At 43.1% G+C, this 20,643-nt stretch overlaps 1 pseudogene; it reads right to left on the bottom strand.

Annotated features, from left to right (window-relative positions):
• Positions 1–20,192, bottom strand: part of LOC139372359 (1-acylglycerol-3-phosphate O-acyltransferase ABHD5-like) — a 29,879-nt pseudogene extending 9,687 nt beyond the window's left edge.
• Positions 20,193–20,643: the final 451 nt, after the last annotated feature.

Genomic DNA, 20,643 nt, shown 5'->3' with positions numbered 1-20,643 from the left:
CCAACACAGACGCTTCTGCCAGGGAGGATACTTTCTGTTCGTTTAGGTAAACTACAATGCGTTCGGGTAAGCAATTTTTAAACTCTTCCAACAAGATTAACTCCCGGAGAGAGTTGAAATCAGTTACCTTACTAGCAGCATGCCATTTATCAAACAGATTTCCCTTGTCTCTAGCAAATTCCACATAAGTCTTACTAGAAGACTTTCTATGAGACCTAAATCTCTGTCGGTATGCCTCAGGCACAAGCTCATAGGCACGAAGAACAGTAGCTTTGACCACTTCATAATTCAAACTGTCCTCCAGAGGTAGCGCTGACAAAACCTCTTGGGCTTTACCAGTTAATTTACACTGAAGTAATAGGCACCATACCTCTTCAGGCCACTTCAATGCTACGGCTATACGCTCAAATACACAAAAATAGGAGTCAACCTCCGACTCTCTGAACAAAGGTACTAAGGCAATCTGCCTACTAATGTCAAACGTGTTTGAGGACACAGCAGGTGGGGACGGCTCACAAACAGGCACAGTAGGAACGAAGGCTAGCCTCGCTGTCTCTGCCTCCAGTTCCATCTGGCGCATTTTAAACGTCATCTGCCGCTGTTCTCTTTCTGCCTCAATTTTACACATCATCTGCCGTTGTTCTCGTTCTTTTTCTGCCTCAATTTTACACATCTCCAAATCTAAATGCCGCTGTTCTTTTTCTGCCTCAATTTTACCCATCTCCAAATCTAAATGCCGCTGTTCTCTTTCTTTTTCTGCCTCAATTTTACACATCTCCAACTGGAGAGTCTCTCGCCTAATTTGGGCTCTCTCTTCCACCTCTAGTTGGAACTGTGCTAAACGGACATCCCTTCTGGCATCACCGTTTGACAGTGGGGAGAGTGGATCAAAATGGGACAATGTGGCTGGTGTTTTAGCCTCGCCCTCATTATCAGATACCAATGGGCTTATAGGAGCAGTTACATCCCTTACAGGGTTAGTATGCTCAGGCAGCGGTAACACAAGCACCTGCTCTTCCAACAATACATTTAACACCAGCTTTTTAACCTCCGACTTAACTACATTCTGTGGAATCGATACTGAATAATGGTCAGCCAAGGTCACTAAATCAACTCTACGACATTTGTCAAAAACCTCCCACGAAGGGTTATCCAAAAAGGACTTCAAATCAAAAGTAGCCATCTTACACTACTTCACAAGAGCCAACGAAAATAGCAAACACTAATGCTACTTCAGCTATGACGCTCAACACTGAACTATACCACTACAACAATCTACATGAGCGGCATGGGTGTCAGTAAAGACAGATCCCGGATGAGCCCCCACTTATGTTACGAATCTCTTTTGGCCCGACAGTCTAGGGGGGGATGGTAGTGAGACCCGTAACATAACTCATGTAAATTATAATAGTGACAAAGTAAAAGTGAACGAAATAACCAGGACAACTGAAATAATACTGTCAAACTCAGGGTTTATTGTAAACACACGGTAATGGGGGGAGCAGGAAAAAGGGGCTGAGCTGGACCCAAGGAAAGAAACAATAAGTATTCAAAACACCCCTAAGCTAGACTAGCCTATTTCAACAACAGCTAACTAACTAACCAAAATACAGTGGGTGGTCCGCCCAGTTCTAACTAGTGTGTGTTAACAAAGTTTACCTACGGGTAGTGTATGCCCATGGGCGACTTGTCTTGGTTTCCCCTTTTCCCACCAGCAACCACCATAAAAAACAATACTCACAGGAGATGACAAAGTGATTTGGAGGTGCTCAAACAAAAGAAGAGGTTAATTATTACACAAAGAGCGAGATCTACATGCATGGCATTTACAAAGAGATTGTGCTACTGAAATCTATCAAGAGCAGAGATCTACCAACATGTCATTACAAAGATTGAGCTCTCCTGAAATCTACAAAGAACAGCTATCTACCAACATGGCATTACAAAGATTGAGCTTGAAATCTATATAGAACAGAGATCTACCAACATGGCATTACAAAGATTGAGCTTGAAATCTATATAGAACAGAGATCTACCAACATGGCATTACAAAGATTGAGCTCCTGAACAAACAAATGATGGGGTTTTTAAACCATGGGGAAGGAACTGTGATAGGGTAGGAAACAGGAGGAGGTGTGTCTTCTGATTGATGGGTTGATTGTTGACTGATTGGGGAGTGATGATTTTCACCTGTGAGGGGAGAAGGAGAGAAAAGAAACACACAGGATACACACAGACACAGGATACCTGTATCCGTAACACTCCCACCCTTAAAAGAGCAACCCTAGGGATTGCGACCACAGTATTTCAATGAATACTCACAACAAAGCAACAACCTTGCAAAACATACAGAAAACATTTTCACACACACGAGACAAAAACTGGTTACCCAATTTTGTCTTCGGTAACGGTCCGACACAATCAACCACCACATGCTCGAATGGTTTACCTATGACAGGTATGGGACAAAGAGGAGCAGGAGGAATAACCTGATTTGGTTTTCCTGTTGTCTGACAGGTGTGGCATGTCCGACAGAACTGAGCCACATCTTGTTTTAAACCTGGCCAAAAGAAATGTCGAAGGATCCGATCATACGTCTTTGTAATTCCTAAATGACCAGACCACTGGTGATCATGAGCAAGGGATAACACATTTTGTCGAAAGGCTGTAGGAATCACTATTTGGTAAACAGCATTCCAATCTCCACCCGCGTCAACATGGGATTTCCATTTACGCATGAGGAGATTACCATCAATGAAGTAAGCCACATTCTTCTTCTTCACCTCTTCTAACGAGACAACACTAGAAAAACATTTAGCAAGCTTGTTGTCAACCTTTTGGTTAGCAATCAGCTGCTCACGAGTGACTGGTAATTGTATTGCATCAGCAATAACTTCAACGTACTTTGATTCTTTCCTGAGCTGTTTGTCAGAGGTGATCAGCTTCTCAGAGGTATCACACAATCCATCCTCTTGATCATCCTCTTTGAACAGAACAGTGTTCGACAAATCTATCACGTCACCCTCTTGTAGTGCCTGAGCACGAGTGACAGCACAAGCGGGGAACACATGTGGATAACTCTGTGCCAACTCATTCGAGAGAGAGTGGTCACTTTTATCCAATACTTCCAATACGGGTACTACCTTTCCTCCGGCAATATCGTTACCCATTATAAAGGTCACACCTTTCACTGGCAACTTAGGACGTACCCCCACTCTGAATATTCCACTGATTAACTCAGAGTGTACTTTCACAAAGTGCAACGGCACTGGGACAAAACCCATTTCAATACCCTGCACTAACACACTGGAACCACAGTATGTATCGTCAGATAAGGGCAACACATCAGACAATATAAACGACTGCGCCGCACCAGTATCTCTAAGGATTTTAACCGGACGCTGAGACGCTTCGTCATTCTCTAGGGACACAAACCCCTCGAAAATGAATGGTTCATAACTGCGGTCGGGGACTGGGTCTTTCAAACTACAGTTACCCTGAGGCACCTGTTTTGTTGCAGACCTCACAACCGTACGAATTAGACCAACACCTGTTGGCGGCTTGGCACGAAGAGGCATCCCTTGTTTGCGTTTAAGCAGGAAGCAATCATTAATCATATGTCCCACTTTATGACAATAGAAACAGGAACGCTCATTCTTCTGGCGTGCTTTATATACTACTGCTGGCCGACTAGGGCTAAAGGTAGGAAACTCAGTGATTCTACTCTCAGTTTGAGCCGAAAACACACTCTTGTGCGTCAACACAAACTCGTCTGCCAACACAGACGCTTCTGCCAGGGAGGATACTTTCTGTTCGTTTAGGTAAACTACAATGCGTTCGGGTAAGCAATTTTTAAACTCTTCCAACAAGATTAACTCCCGGAGAGAGTTGAAATCAGTTACCTTACTAGCAGCATGCCATTTATCAAACAGATTTCCCTTGTCTCTAGCAAATTCCACATAAGTCTTACTAGAAGACTTTCTATGAGACCTAAATCTCTGTCGGTATGCCTCAGGCACAAGCTCATAGGCACGAAGAACAGTAGCTTTGACCACTTCATAATTCAAACTGTCCTCCAGAGGTAGCGCTGACAAAACCTCTTGGGCTTTACCAGTTAATTTACACTGAAGTAATAGGCACCATACCTCTTCAGGCCACTTCAATGCTACGGCTATACGCTCAAATACACAAAAATAGGAGTCAACCTCCGACTCTCTGAACAAAGGTACTAAGGCAATCTGCCTACTAATGTCAAACGTGTTTGAGGACACAGCAGGTGGGGACGGCTCACAAACAGGCACAGTAGGAACGAAGGCTAGCCTCGCTGTCTCTGCCTCCAGTTCCATCTGGCGCATTTTAAACGTCATCTGCCGCTGTTCTCTTTCTGCCTCAATTTTACACATCATCTGCCGTTGTTCTCGTTCTTTTTCTGCCTCAATTTTACACATCTCCAAATCTAAATGCCGCTGTTCTTTTTCTGCCTCAATTTTACCCATCTCCAAATCTAAATGCCGCTGTTCTCTTTCTTTTTCTGCCTCAATTTTACACATCTCCAACTGGAGAGTCTCTCGCCTAATTTGGGCTCTCTCTTCCACCTCTAGTTGGAACTGTGCTAAACGGACATCCCTTCTGGCATCACCGTTTGACAGTGGGGAGAGTGGATCAAAATGGGACAATGTGGCTGGTGTTTTAGCCTCGCCCTCATTATCAGATACCAATGGGCTTATAGGAGCAGTTACATCCCTTACAGGGTTAGTATGCTCAGGCAGCGGTAACACAAGCACCTGCTCTTCCAACAATACATTTAACACCAGCTTTTTAACCTCCGACTTAACTACATTCTGTGGAATCGATACTGAATAATGGTCAGCCAAGGTCACTAAATCAACTCTACGACATTTGTCAAAAACCTCCCACGAAGGGTTATCCAAAAAGGACTTCAAATCAAAAGTAGCCATCTTACACTACTTCACAAGAGCCAACGAAAATAGCAAACACTAATGCTACTTCAGCTATGACGCTCAACACTGAACTATACCACTACAACAATCTACATGAGCGGCATGGGTGTCAGTAAAGACAGATCCCGGATGAGCCCCCACTTATGTTACGAATCTCTTTTGGCCCGACAGTCTAGGGGGGGATGGTAGTGAGACCCGTAACATAACTCATGTAAATTATAATAGTGACAAAGTAAAAGTGAACGAAATAACCAGGACAACTGAAATAATACCGTCAAACTCAGGGTTTATTGTAAACACACGGTAATGGGGGGAGCAGGAAAAAGGGGTTGAGCTGGACCCAAGGAAAGAAACAATAAGTATTCAAAACACCCCTAAGCTAGACTAGCCTATTTCAACAACAGCTAACTAACTAACCAAAATACAGTGGGTGGTCCGCCCAGTTCTAACTAGTGTGTGTTAACAAAGTTTACCTACGGGTAGTGTATGCCCATGGGCGACTTGTCTTGGTTTCCCCTTTTCCCACCAGCAACCACCATAAAAAACAATACTCACAGGAGATGACAAAGTGATTTGGAGGTGCTCAAACAAAAGAAGAGGTTAATTATTACACAAAGAGCGAGATCTACATGCATGGCATTTACAAAGAGATTGTGCTACTGAAATCTATCAAGAGCAGAGATCTACCAACATGTCATTACAAAGATTGAGCTCTCCTGAAATCTACAAAGAACAGCTATCTACCAACATGGCATTACAAAGATTGAGCTTGAAATCTATATAGAACAGAGATCTACCAACATGGCATTACAAAGATTGAGCTTGAAATCTATATAGAACAGAGATCTACCAACATGGCATTACAAAGATTGAGCTCCTGAACAAACAAATGATGGGGTTTTTAAACCATGGGGAAGGAACTGTGATAGGGTAGGAAACAGGAGGAGGTGTGTCTTCTGATTGATGGGTTGATTGTTGACTGATTGGGGAGTGATGATTTTCACCTGTGAGGGGAGAAGGAGAGAAAAGAAACACACAGGATACACACAGACACAGGATACCTGTATCCGTAACACATGTAGTGTATGCGATGTGTGTGTAGTACACGTGCTTGCGGTGTGTGTGTATATCGAACCCAGTGGTCCGGCCAGTCTAAGTCCAGCCAAGGGGTTGAAGGGACTCATGACAGCCCCCATGGCTCTGATCCACACTGGGATAGACTTCTCCTGATCTAGACTCTCTGGACGGGCCGGGCACCCCCAAGGCTCCACCAGGATCAAGTGCTTTACCCTATAAACACACACAGTGTGAACACGTATATGAACACACACACACACTACCTCTCCTCGCTCTCCTCTCTCTCACATGTGTGAGTGTGTAAGTGTGTAAGCAGCAGCCAGGTATCCTCCCAGGTTGTGTCCCAGCAGGACTATCTCCTCCAGGCCCACCTGTCCCTCCACTCCTCCAGGGCCCCTGCTCCTCTGCCCCTTGGGGGTCCACGCTGAACAGGGTCCGGCTGCTCTGTCCAAACCACAGCAGATTCAGGGCATTCATGGCTCCACTGCCACACAGAGAGTCCAGGTTCTGGGCCCACAGACCCGCAACACCCCCAAATCCATGGAGCAGCACCAGGGGAGGACGGAGCTGGGGCTGGAGAGAGGGCTGGGGATAAGAGGTATGGGGCTGAGGCAGGTGTGGGAGAGAGGAATGGGGCTGGTGCTGAGGCTAAGGGGGGGGGGGGGGGACTGAGTCTGAGGCTGGGGCTGGGGTGGGAGAGAGGAATGGGGCTGGTGCTGAGGCTAGGGGGGGGGGACTGAGGCTGGGGCTGAGGCTAAGGGGGGGGGGACTGAGTCTGAGGCTGGGGCTGGGGTGGGAGAAAGAGATGTATCTTGATGTGAGAGTTGAAGGCTAAGGTCCAGAGATGGTTGACGTTTGATATCTGGACATGCTGCCTGGAGAATGGGGCCTTCACAGGTGAGAGAAGAGACAGGGATGGAGGAGAAAGATGGAGGGAACAGGGAGGGAGAGCGTGAAAAGAGAGGAGATGAGATGTGTAAGTATGATAGTTAGGAGGGGAAACACACACACACTGTTACATTTGAGCATTTTATCTTCTGCGTCCTTCAGCTGAGAGAGGGAGGTGGGACACCAGGATGGAAGCCAACTGGAGATCCACCCAGACCTGCACAAACACACACACACACAATTGCGTAAATGATCCCGCTGATGTTCTCGAAGAAAGCTCAATAAGTGAACTTTGAACTCTAGCTCTGACCAGCTATCACTGAGTCAGACTTAACAAACAAGATAGCCTTATAGCAAACTCCTAAAATAATGTCCTCTGCAATTTTCCCTCTAAGCTGCGCATGTGAATGCAGTTCCCACGTGCATACAGTTCCCACGTGCATGCAGTTCCCACGTGCATGCAGTTTCCCACGTGCATGCTGTTCCCACCGAACAAGCAGAGAAGCATGACATTGAACTTCACTCACCTTTCTTGAGTTTTCCCCTTTAGTTAAAACTGTTAATGTTTCACTCTACTGTGGGAATTGTGATCGAATCAACGCAATGTTAGCCACTTTCAACATAACATACCGAAACAAATGAACTATGCAAGACTTAGTATGCAAAACTAACTGCAAGATATTTTCTTGTGGGCAGAGCGCATTGTAGTAGGATTCTATTGCATTGAGAGGCACACTCAGGCCCATACTCTACACAGACCAGTGCACCATAACCAATCAGAGCTGCAGTAGGCCTATAAGCAAACAGACGTCGCCATATATGGATCTGTGCAATTCACTCTGAACTGGACTGTGTACAGTGCCTTGCGAAAGTATTCGGCCCCCTTGAACTTTGCGACCTCTTGCCACATTTCAGGCTTCAAACATAAAGATATAAAACTGTATTTTTTTGTGAAGAATCAACAACAAGTGGGACACAATCATGAAGTGGAACGACATTTATTGGATATTTCAAACTTTTTTAACAAGTAAAAAACTGAAAAATTGGGCGTGCAAAATTATTCAGCCCCTTTAAGTTAATACTTTGTAGCGCCACCTTTTGCTGCGATTACAGCTGTAAGTCGCTTGGGGTATGTCTCTATCAGTTTTGCACATCGAGAGACTGACATTTTTTCCCATTCCTCCTTGCAAAACAGCTCGAGCTCAGTGAGGTTGGATGGAGAGCATTTGTGAACAGCAGTTTTCAGTTCTTTCCACAGATTCTCGATTGGATTCAGGTCTGGACTTTGACTTGGCCATTCTAACACCTGGATATGTTTATTTTTGAACCATTCCATTGTAGATTTTGCTTTATCATTGTCTTGTTGGAAGACAAATCTCCGTCCCAGTCTCAGGTCTTTTGCAGACTCCATCAGGTTTTCTTCCAGAATGGTCCTGTATTTGGCTCCATCCATCTTCCCATCAATTTTAACCATCTTCCCTGTCCCTGCTGAAGAAAAGCAGGCCCAAACCATGATGCTGCCACCACCATGTTTGACAGTGGGGATGGTGTGTTCAGCTGTGTTGCTTTTACGCCAAACATAACGTTTTGCATTGTTGCCAAAAAGTTCAATTTTGGTTTCATCTGACCAGAGCACCTTCTTCCACATGTTTGGTGTGTCTCCCAGGTGGCTTGTGGCAAACTTTAAACGACACTTTTTATGGATATCTTTAAGAAATGGCTTTCTTCTTGCCACTCTTCCATAAAGGCCAGATTTGTGCATTATACGACTGATTGTTGTCCTATGGACAGAGTCTCCCACCTCAGCTGTAGATCTCTGCAGTTCATCCAGAGTGATCATGGGCCTCTTGGCTGCATCTCTGATCAGTCTTCTCCTTGTATGAGCTGAAAGTTTAGAGGGACGGCCAGGTCTTGGTAGATTTGCAGTGGTCTGATACTCCTTCCATTTCAATATTATCGCTTGCACAGTGCTCCTCGGGATGTTTAAAGCTTGGGAAATCTTTTTGTATCCAAATCCGGCTTTAAACTTCTTCACAACAGTATCTCCGACCTGCCTGGTGTGTTCCTTGTTCTTCATGATGCTCTCTGCGCTTTTAACGGACCTCTGAGACTATCACAGTGCAGGTGCATTTATACGGAGACTTGATTACACACAGGTGGATTGTATTTATCATCATTAGTCATTTAGGTCAACATTGGATCATTCAGAGATCCTCACTGAACTTCTGGAGAGAGTTTGCTGCACTGAAAGTAAAGGGGCTGAATAATTTTGCACGCCCAATTTTTCAGTTTTTGATTTGTTAAAAAAGTTTGAAATATCCAATAAATGTTGTTCCACTTCATGATTGTGTCCCACTTGTTGTTGATTCTTCACAAAAAAATACAGTTTTATATCTTTATGTTTGGAGCCTGAAATGTGGCAAAAGGTCGCAAAGTTCAAGGGGGCCGAATACTTTCGCAAGGCACTGTATAGGCTACATTATGCCCATTTGCGAGTAGATGTGTTTGTTCTGAGATCAAAGTGAGAGCTACATGTGCCACCTGTGAACATTTGTTCATTTTCTTTGCTAGTTAGTGAGCTATAATCCCAGTTATAGATAATTTCTAGTCAACAATGGGGAGGGTGTTTCCATATATATATGTTTTTCTTTTATATAGCTACTGCATATATTTTTTCATTATAGCCATCTTTGAACAGTGTGTCAGGTAAATAGTTTTTTTATTTCTTAAAGGTGCAGTGTTGTATTTTGAGACGGTCTTGAATAAGCTAAGTAGCCAATAGGCAGAGAGTAGCTTAATTTGTCTGATTCTCTGTACTAATGGCAGGACCACTTGTGATAAACAGGTTAATGTTAAGCCCTAAATGTTTTTTTCAAAAGTCTTACATTGAACTCCACACATTGGCTGCTGCTGTAGGGTTCATGATATAACAGCTATTTGCATGTTAAAATATTATAGGACGCATTTTTCTCCATTGTTTTTGACGGAAGGCCACTCTGGTAGGCCTACATTATGCCACAGTAGCCTACTTACTTAAAGTGAGCACAGCCTCAGTGTTCACAATAAACGTGTGCCGGAAGTTGCACAGTTTGTTTGTGCTCAGCAGATTTGCTCAGTGCTGATTTGTTTTTGCTGGAACATTGGTCCTCTGTCTACAGTAGTCTAGCTATTTAAATAGTACATGTTTTATTTAAATTAAATGAAGAAAAAACGACATTCCAACCAACATGCGACAAGGTGTCCCTCTGGCTAAATAGTAAAATAGGGTAGGCTACTAATCAGTGTAAAATAACTAAACATTTTAAATATTCCATGAAACTGTATTTCTCTTTATTTTAATTATCAAGTTTGAAAAACGTTATGAATGTCACAAAGTTATGTGGCTGGCTACTAGGAGGACTGGTGGTTGTGTGTCTGTGTCTTCATAGTGATATTGAAGGTTGAATAATCTTATCTTCACTGAGTTGTCATTCTGTAATAAACACTGTAACTACAGTCAAAGGTCCAAGTGACGTAGCGGCACCAAGTTCACAGGAAATAATATTTTACTTTTGGCATATCATTTTATAAAAATAAAAACTTTTCGGAGAAACTTGCCAACACTGCGTGCCACACGAATGAGGGAAATCGAACGTATAGTCTTTTCCATGGATGTTAGCTTTGTCTTAACAAATAGGTGAGAGTCCCATTTGAAAAACAGTTTTCACATCATATTCAGTGCATTCGGGAAAGTCTTCCCTTTTTCCACATTTTGTTATGTTACAACCTTATTCTAAAATGGATTAGATACATTTTTGTTCCTCATCAATCTACACACAATACCCCATAATGAAAATTCAAAAACAGGTTTTTAGAAATGTTTGCGAATGTATTAAAAAAATAAAACAGAAATACAATATGTACATAAGTATTCAGACCCTTTAATATGAGACTCGAAATGGAGTTCAGGTGCATCCTGCTTCCATTGATCATCCTTGTTTCTACAACTTGATTGGAGTCCACCTGTGGTAAATTCAATTGATTGGACATGATTTGGAAAGAAACACACCTATCTATGTAAGGTCCCACATTTGACAGTACATGTCAGAGCAAAAACCAAGCCATGAGGTCAAAGGAATTGTTCATAGAGCTCCAAGACAGGATTGTGTCGAGGCACCGATCTGGGGAAGGGTACTGTGATGGACATTTTTATAATGTGAAGAGACAGCCTTGAAAATGTTCATCTTGTCTTAGTGTCATAAATAATCCTTGGTTCCTGCCTGTGCTTGGTAAAGATATGAGGGGGTGCGACATGACCCCCTCCTTAGGACGATCTGGCAGAACGCCCAGAATATGTTCTACAAGTTAAGATAGGAGACGGAGCCAGACACATGCAGAAACCAACCCTATGAACTATGCCTATGCAAAGTGTCTTTAACGAGTATATAAGGGATAAGAGGACTGCCCCAAAAGAGAGAGCTCCTGATCGACATGTGTACTTGGTGCATTGAGTTGGTTGGAACCTCTCCAGCGCGCTGATAATAAATCAGACTTGTTTTATATTGACTTCGAATGTCCCTGTGTAGAATATCCACGACAGTACCAAAAATGTCTGCAGCATTGAAGGTTCCCAATAACACAGTGGTGCCCAGTTTGGAACCACCAAGAGTCTTCCTAGATCTGGCCGCCCGGCAAAATTGAGCAATCAGGGGAGAAGGGCCTTGGTCAGGGAGGTGACTAAGAACCCGATGGTCACGCTGACAGAGCTCCAGAGTTCCTCTGTAGAGATGGGAGAACCTTCCAGAAGGACAACCTGCAGCACTCAACCAATCAGTCCTTTATGGTAGAGTGGCCAGACGGAAGCCACTCCTCAGTAAAAGGCACATAACAGCCCGCTTGGAGTTTGCCGAAAGGCACCTAAAGGACTCTCAGACCATGAGAAACAAGTTTCTCTGGTCTGATGAAACCAATATTGAGCTCTTTGGCCTGAATGCCAAGCGTCACAACTGGAAGATACCTAGCACCATCCCTGTGGTGGCAACATCATGCAATGGGGATGCTTTTCAGCAGCAGGGACTGGGAGACTAGTCAGGATCGGGGGGGGGGGGGGGGGGGGATGAACAGAGCAAAGTACAGAGAGATCCTTGATGAAAACCTGCTCCAGAGCGCTCAGGACCTCAGACTGGGCGATAGTTCACCTTCCAACAGGATAATGACCCTAAGCACACAGCCAAGACAACACAGGAGTGGCTTCGGGACAAGTCTCTGAATGTCCTTGAGTGGCCCAGCCAGAGCCCAGACTGGAACCCGATCGAACATCTCTGAAGAGACCTGAAAATAGTTGTGCAGGGACACTTCCCATCCAACCTGACAGAGCTTGAGAGGATCTGCATTGAAGAATGGGAAAAACTCCCCAAATACGGGTGTGCCAAGCTTGTAGCATCATACCCAAGAAGACTTGTGTTACATCTTCGCCTGCCACGCCCTCTACTGATCATCCTGTGTCTCTCTAACCTGCCCCCACTCCCCCAGTGCTCTCTCCCTCTGTGTGTGTGTGTGTGTGTGTGTGTGTGTGTGTGTGTGTGTGTGTGTGTGTGTGTGTGTGTGTGTGTGTGTGTGTGTGTGTGTGTGTGTGTGTGTGTGTGTGTGCGTGTGCATGTGTGTGTGTGATTGTGTGGGCAGAGATAGGTGTGCTGGAGGCAGAGCAGATCCCCAACAGCTGCAACCTGTTCCATAATCAAGACCTCTACAAATACTCAGCCCTGCCACTTCCACGCTGCCAGATCGTAACCTCTGCTCAGACAGTCTGTGGTTTTTAGCAGTTTGTTCCTGCATAGATCCTGTTTTCGTATTGTGCCTGTTTTCCCTTGCCTGATGCTGTTTTCCTCTCTGCTACAGTTCTGTCCGCTCTGACTCTGGGCCCTGTCTCCAGTCCCACGTCTCGTCAGTCCTGCTACCCTGTCCTGGAACCCCCACTCCACTGCTTCCTTGGATTCCTCTCCGGATCTGCTTACCCAGCCCCGACTCCCCTCGCTCCAGCCTCAGCCTCAGCACCTGGCTCCCTACAATCCGCTTTCCCTGGGCTGCACCCCATCTTCCCACTGTTTTTCAGTAAATACAGTGCCTTGCGAAAGTATTCGGCCCCCTTGAACTTTGCGACCTTTTGCCACATTTCAGGCTTCAAACATAAAGATATAAAACTGTATTTTTTTGTGAAGAATCAACAACAAGTGGGACACAATCATGAAGTGGAACGACATTTATTGGATATTTCAAACTTTTTTAACAAATCAAAAACTGAAAAATTGGGCGTGCAAAATTATTCAGCCCCTTTACTTTCAGTGCAGCAAACTCTCTCCAGAAGTTCAGTGAGGATCTCTGAATGATCCAATGTTGACCTAAATGACTAATGATGATAAATACAATCCACCTGTGTGTAATCAAGTCTCCGTATAAATGCACCTGCACTGTGATAGTCTCAGAGGTCCGTCAGAAGCGCAGAGAGCATCATGAAGAACAAGGAACACACCAGGCAGGTCCAAGATACTGTTGTGAAGAAGTTTAAAGCCGGATTTGGATACAAAAATATTTCCCAAGCTTTAAACATCCCAAGGAGCACTGTGCAAGCGATAATATTGAAATGGAAGGAGTATCAGACCACTGCAAATCTACCAAGACCTGGCCGTCCCTCTAAACTTTCAGCTCATACAAGGAGAAGACTGATCAGCGATGCAGCCAAGAGGCCCATGATCACTCTGGATGAACTGCAGAGATCTACAGCTGAGGTGGGAGACTCTGTCCATAGGACAACAATCAGTCGTATATTGCACAAATCTGGCCTTTATGGAAGAGTGGCAAGAAGAAAGCCATTTCTTAAAGATATCCATAAAAAGTGTAGTTTAAAGTTTGCCACAAGCCACCTGGGAGACACACCAAACATGTGGAAGAAGGTGCTCTGGTCAGATGAAACCAAAATTGAACTTTTTGGCAACAATGCAAAACGTTATGTTTGGCGTAAAAGCAACACAGCTCATCACCCTGAACACACCATCCCCACTGTCAAACATGGTGGTGGCAGCATCATGGTTTGGGCCTGCTTTTCTTCAGCAGGGACAGGGAAGATGGTTAAAATTGATGGGAAGATGGATGGAGCCAAATACAGGACCATTCTGGAAGAAAACCTGATGGAGTCTGCAAAAGACCTGAGACTGGGACAGAGATTTGTCTTCCAACAAGACAATGATCCAAAACATAAAGCAAAATCTACAATGGAATGGTTCAAAAATAAACATATCCAGGTGTTAGAATGGCCAAGTCAAAGTCCAGACCTGAATCCAATCGAGAATCTGTGGAAAGAACTGAAAACTGCTGTTCACAAATGCTCTCCATCCAACCTCACTGAGCTCGAGCTGTTTTGCAAGGAGGAATGGGAAAAAATGTCAGTCTCTCGATGTGCAAAACTGATAGAGACATACCCCAAGCGACTTACAGCTGTAATCGCAGCAAAAGGTGGCGCTACAAAGTATTAACTTAAGGGGGCTTAATAATTTTGCACGCCCAATTTTTCAGTTTTTGATTTGTTAAAAAAGTTTGAAATATCCAATAAATGTCGTTCTACTTCATGATTGTGTCCCACTTGTTGTTGATTCTTCACAAAAAAAATACAGTTTTATATCTTTATGTTTGAAGCCTGAAATGTGGCAAAAGGTCGCAAAGTTCAAGGGGGCCGAATACTTTCGCAAGGCACTGTACCTTGGTTACCTCGTCCTCGTCTGAGTCTGCTCTTGGGTTCACCTGCTCCGCGTAACAGCTCGAGGCTGTAATCACTGCCAAAGGTGCTTCAACAAAGTACTGAGTAAATGGTCTGAATACTTATGTAAATGTATTTCTGTTTTTAAAAATATATAAATATGCAAACATGTCTAAAAACCTGTTTTTGTCATGTCTGCTCCCGCGTCCCTTCTCTGGCGCTCGAGGTCGCCAGGCTGCTTATCATTACGCCCACGTATCATTATGTCACTATTGTTACACGCATCAGCGCTTCATTGGAATCACCTGTACACCATCACGTTATTAATTACCTCCCCTATATTTGTCACTTCCTCAGTTTCTTTCCCGGGTCAGAATTAATGTCGTTATGTCCTTGTCCAGACGCTATTCGTGTTTTGTTTCCTGTTTGTTTCCTGTCTGTATTCATTAAATATTCACTCCCTGTACTTGCTTTTTGTCTCGCAGCGTCTGTCCTTACAGTTTTTGCTTTGTCATTATGGGGTATTGTGATTTGATGAGGAAAAAACAACAATTTAATACATTTTAGAATAAAGCTGTAACGTATCTGTCACACTCTGACCATTATTTGCGTTGTTTGTTTCTATGTTTTGTTTGGTCAGGGTGTGATATGAGTGGGCATTCTATGTTGCATGTGTAGTTAGTCTGTTTCTATGTGTTTTGGCCTGATATGGTTCTCAATCAGTGGCAGGTGTTTGTCGTTGTCTCTGATTGGGAACCATATTTAGGTAGCCTGTTTTGTATTGTGGTTCGTGGGTTATTGTCTATGTGATGTTGCATGTTAGCACTCAGTTTCTATAGCGGTCACGATCGTCTTGTTAAGTTTGTTTGTTTGTTTGGTGTACTTCGTGTTTTTCCTCTTTCATTAAAAGTATGCATTCACACCACTACGACGATCGTGACAGTATCAAAATGTGGAAAAAGTCAAGGGGTCTGAATACTTTCCAAATGCACCGTACATTCTAATCCACTATAAAATACATATCTCGTGACAGTGTATGGGAACAAGGGAGGGGAGCGGGAAGCATTGATTTATTTTGACAGTAATGTGGACACTGGGTCAGCCTGAGTTGTGAAATGAAGGAGAGAGTCAGTGGAAGGTGGAACAGTGAAATAAACCTCTCATTACTACACTTCATTATGAACATTACATTTTCTTCTTAGAAATTAGAGTAGCCTAAAATTGTGTTTTTTTTATCTGTTTTAAAAACACCTTTATTGCTCTTTATTTAGTAAATATGTGACATGGTTTAAATTCAAGTCGTAGTACTGTTATTGCAACAGTTTATAAAGAAGCAGGATTATTGTGTCAACAATCTGACAGATAAACATAATATACACATTACTATTCACAAAACATATTCCTGGTTTCTCAGCACAGTGTGATAAACTCTATTGATTAAGTAAATCTAGTTTACAATGTCTGTCAACTTCAGTCTATTTACATATGTTATATTCATGACTAAAATGTGAGCATCTGTATTTATCTGTGTTGTGTGTGTGTCCCTCCAGGACCCAGGGGTCTATTTTATGCGGCACAGGGAAAATGAGGAGTCAACCCCAAGGCCAAACCCCCTCAGTGAATGTTTGAGTGGAATGTGTACAGGTGGGTCAGTCTGTCAGAGGAGATGCTGTGGAAGGATAGTGTACCAGCTGTCCAGTCCAAATACACCCCTACTCTGTGGAAGTGGAAGGAGGGAACAGCTACAGTGTCTTGCGAAAGTATTCACCCCCCACCTTGGCATTTTTCCTATTTTGTTGCCTTACAACCTGGAATTAAAATAGATTTTTGGGGAGTTTGTATAATTTGATTTACACAACATGCCTACCACTTTGAAGATGCTAAATATTTTTTATTGTGAAACAAACAAGAAATAAGACAAAAAAAAACAGAAAACTTGAGCGTGCATAACTATTCACCCCCCCAAAGTCAATACTTTGTAGAGCCACCTTTTGCATCAATTACAGCTGCAAGTCTCTTGGGGTATGTCTCGATAAGCTTGGCACATCTAGTCACTGGGATTTTTGCCCATTCTTCAAGTCAAAACTGCTCCATTTCCTTCAAGTTGGATGGGTTCCGCTTGTTGACAGCAATCTTTAAGTCATACCACAGATTCTCAATTGAATTGAGGTCTGGGATTTGACTAGGCCATTCCACAACATTTAAATGTTTCCCCTTAAACCACTCGAGTGTTGCTTTAGCGGTAAGCTTAGGGTCATTGTCCTGCTGGAAGGTGAACCTCCGTCCCAGTCTCAAATCTCTGGAAGACTGAAACAGGTTTCCCTCAAGAATTTCCCTTTATTTAGTGCCATCCATCATTCCTTCAATTCTGACCAGTTTCCCAGTCCCTGCCGATGAAAAACATTATGTTCTTGGGGTGATGAAAGGTGTTGAGTTTGCTCTAGACATAGCGTTTTCCTTGATAGCCAAAAAGCTCAATTTTAGCTCTGTGGAGTGTACGGCTTAAAGTTGTCATGACGTTGGCCTGGGGTCCTATGGACAGATACTCCATTCTCCGCTGTGGAGCTTTGCAGCTCCTTCAGGATTATCTTTGGTCTCTTTGTTGCCTCTCTGATTAATGCCCTCCTTGCCTAGTCCCTGAGTGTTGGTGGGTGGCCCTCTCTTGGCAGGTTTGTTGTGGTGCCATATTCTTTCCATTTTTTAATAATGGATTTAATGTTGCTCTGTGGGATGTACAAAGTTTTGTATATTTTTTTATAACCCAACCCTGATCTGTACTTCTCCACAACTTTGTCCCTGACCTGTTTGGAGAGCTCCTTGGTCTTCATAGTGCCGCTTGCTTGGTGGTGCCCCTTGCTTAGCGGTGTTGCAGACTCTGGGGCCTTTCAGAAGAGGTGTACATATACTGAGATCATGTGACAGATCATGTGACACTTAGATTGCACACAGGTGTACTTTATTTAACTAATTATGTGACTTCTGAAGGTAATTGGTTGCACCAGATCTTATTTAGGGGCTTCATAGCAAAGGGGCTGAATACATATACACACACCACTTTTCTGTTTTTTATTTGTTTGAATTTTTTGAAACAAGTCATTTTTTTCATTCCACTTCACCAACTTGGACTATTTTGTGTATGTCCATTACATGAAATCCAAATAAAAAGTCAATTTAAATTATTATTTTAAGTTATGATGCAACAAAATAGGAAAAACTCCAAGGGGGTGTCACATTCTGACCTTAGTTCTGTTGTTATGTCTTTGTTTTAGTATGGTCAGGGCGTGAGTTGGGTGGGTTGTCTATGTTCTATGTTGTGTTTTTGCGTTTGGCCTGGTATGGTTCTCAATCAGAGGCAGGTGTCGTTAGTTGTCTCTGATTGAAAATCATACTTAGGTAGCCTTTTTCCACCTGTGTTGCGTGGGTGTTTATTTTCTGTTCTATGTTTGTATTTCACCGTTCAGGACTGTTTTCGTTTCGTTCTCGTGTTTTGTTGTTTTTGTGCAAGTATTCGTTTTCATTAAAAGGAGAATATGAATACTTACCATGCTGCACCTTGGTCCTCCTCTCTTTCTACCAACGACGAGCGTTACAGGGGGTGAATACACTGTATATCAGTGCTTTTATTATTGTGCTTGACCATGTAGGCACCGCCATCAGCACAATACAGATTCCAGGAATTGTTATTTTTATCCCATTACGTCATAACAAACACCATTGTCCTTTTATGCACAGTATGCATATTTACATGTTACTCCTATATTTGGCAGTGACCCACTCCCCTCTACCTCCCAGTAGAATCGCCCAGTCAGAACCTCTCTACACAGCACCTGATGACAGACCACTCTTAGCAGTTCACCAGGATACTTGTGAACCTTTATTGCCATTTTCACCTTTCTGTTCTTCTCAGAGTGAGGGAGTTATTTGTGTGCTGTGTTTGGGTCCAGTGTGAGATCACAGGAATCTGATGAAGGACACCGATACACAGAATCATACATATTAGAATATTTAGATGTTTTTCAATTATCCACAACTTCTAATGAAAGCCTATTTATAAATGAATTAGGTAAAGGGGATATCTAGTCAGTTGCACAACTGAATGCATTCAACCTAAATGTGACTTCCGCATTCAACCCAACCCCTCTGAAGCAGAGAGGTGCAGGGGGGCTGCCGTAATCCATGTGATCTGTGCCCGTGTACCAGGTGTTGGGGAGTTTCATTTCTTTGATGACTTTTCAAATTCAATGAGTTTTGCACGTTGATTTAATATCATTACATAGATTTTGTGATGCTGAAATGATGTGGAAATAACATAGATTAAATTGTGCCCAGTGGATTGTAAGAGCTTACTAACAGTCATGTCCCCTTAACACACCTTACATAAGGTAATATAGCAACACTTAATGCATTATTTCAAGAGTGCATTATGTTTTGTTATGAGTGAGGGAGCCTAATGTATTACACACGTACTGTTCTTCTGTAAGGAAGCAGGACAGGGGCTGGGGTAAAGGGATCACGGACACAACAACAACACACTTTCTTGCATCCTTGAGTTTCTCCAGTCTCCATTGTGGATCCTCCACTCCAGCAGAGAGCAGCTTCACCCCTGAGTCTCCTGAGTAATTGTAGCTCAGGTCCAGCTCTCTCAGGTGTGAAGAGTTTGAGAGCTGAGGCCAAAGAAGCACATCCTTCCTCTGTGACCAGACAACCTGACAGCCTGCAGAGAGTTTATCATGATTTCATTAACACTACTGCTACCCATTAAAAACATGTAACCCCTTGGCTGTACAGGTTTACACTTGACATTTAAATGAATTAAAATAACAAATAATTATTGAAAGTTTATACACATATTCATATAAAACCATTTTTATGTTAATTGAATAAGCAATTCATGTCTATACTCAGGTTTCCGTCATTTTGTTGAAAGATTTTCAAGTAAATATTCTAATATTCTCACACATAAAATATGCAAATTTAACCAGCAGTGGTCTGTTTCCATCAAACTGGCTTCTTGCAAATAAAAAGCGCTTTGTCTAATAACTTAGAATTTATTGAATACAATTTTTTAAATACGATGTGTTTCCATCCCATTTTTAACTCTGTCGATGATTTTGGCACAAAAAGTCTGCAATAAACAGCAAATGTGCCCACTCTGGTCTTGGCATGTAGTCATGTAGTCACAAGCTCGCAGATATAGCACATGGAGTGTTGAGGCCTAAGCTTCATGACATGGATAAGAGCAAGATCATTTTCATTTGTCAATTGAATGCTAAGCACTGATCATCATGTCACCAGCATAAATTAGGAACCTCCATATTTATTGGAAATGAGCATCAAGCTCATCATCACTGTGCACTTTCACCACCCTGTGAAGTTTATTATTTAATCTGTAGCTGAATAAACTATTCAGTGTGCATGCTCTGATCTGTTTCACCTGTCTTTGTGATTGTCTCCACCCCCTCCAGGTGTCGCCCATCTTCCTCATTTTCCCCTGTGTATGTATACCTGTGTTGTCTGTTGGTCTGTTGCCAGTTCATCTTGTTTGTCAAGTCAACCAGCATTTTTGTTCTCAGCTCCTGCTGTCCCAGTCTCTCTTTTTCTCGCCCCCCCTGGTTTTGACGCTTGCCTGACCACTCTGCCTGACCACTCTGCCTGACCACTCTGCCTGACCACTCTGCCTGACCCTGAGCCTGCTGACCTGTACCTTTGCTTACACTGAGCCTGCCTGCCTTCCGGTACCGTTGCCCCACTTCTGGTTTACTGACCCCTGCCTGCCTTGACCTGTCTAGACTGCCCCTGTTGGATTATTAAACCATTGTCAACTCGTTTACCGACAATTATACTGTTTCAATCAGGCCTGTTTTTTCTATCCAACATGTAATTTATTCACGTAAAAATGGAAACTGTTTAATTTTTTTTATTTTCTCTCATTCTGCAGTTTGTCAACTTCTAAGTAACCTCAGGGTTTACAGTGTGGAATAGTAACCT

This window comes from Oncorhynchus clarkii, chromosome 18 (genome assembly GCF_045791955.1).
Source record: "Oncorhynchus clarkii lewisi isolate Uvic-CL-2024 chromosome 18, UVic_Ocla_1.0, whole genome shotgun sequence".
NCBI classification, from domain to species: Eukaryota; Metazoa; Chordata; class Actinopteri; order Salmoniformes; family Salmonidae; genus Oncorhynchus; species Oncorhynchus clarkii.
Note: the sequence above shows the minus strand (reverse complement) of the source record. Positions and strands in the feature narration are given on the sequence as shown.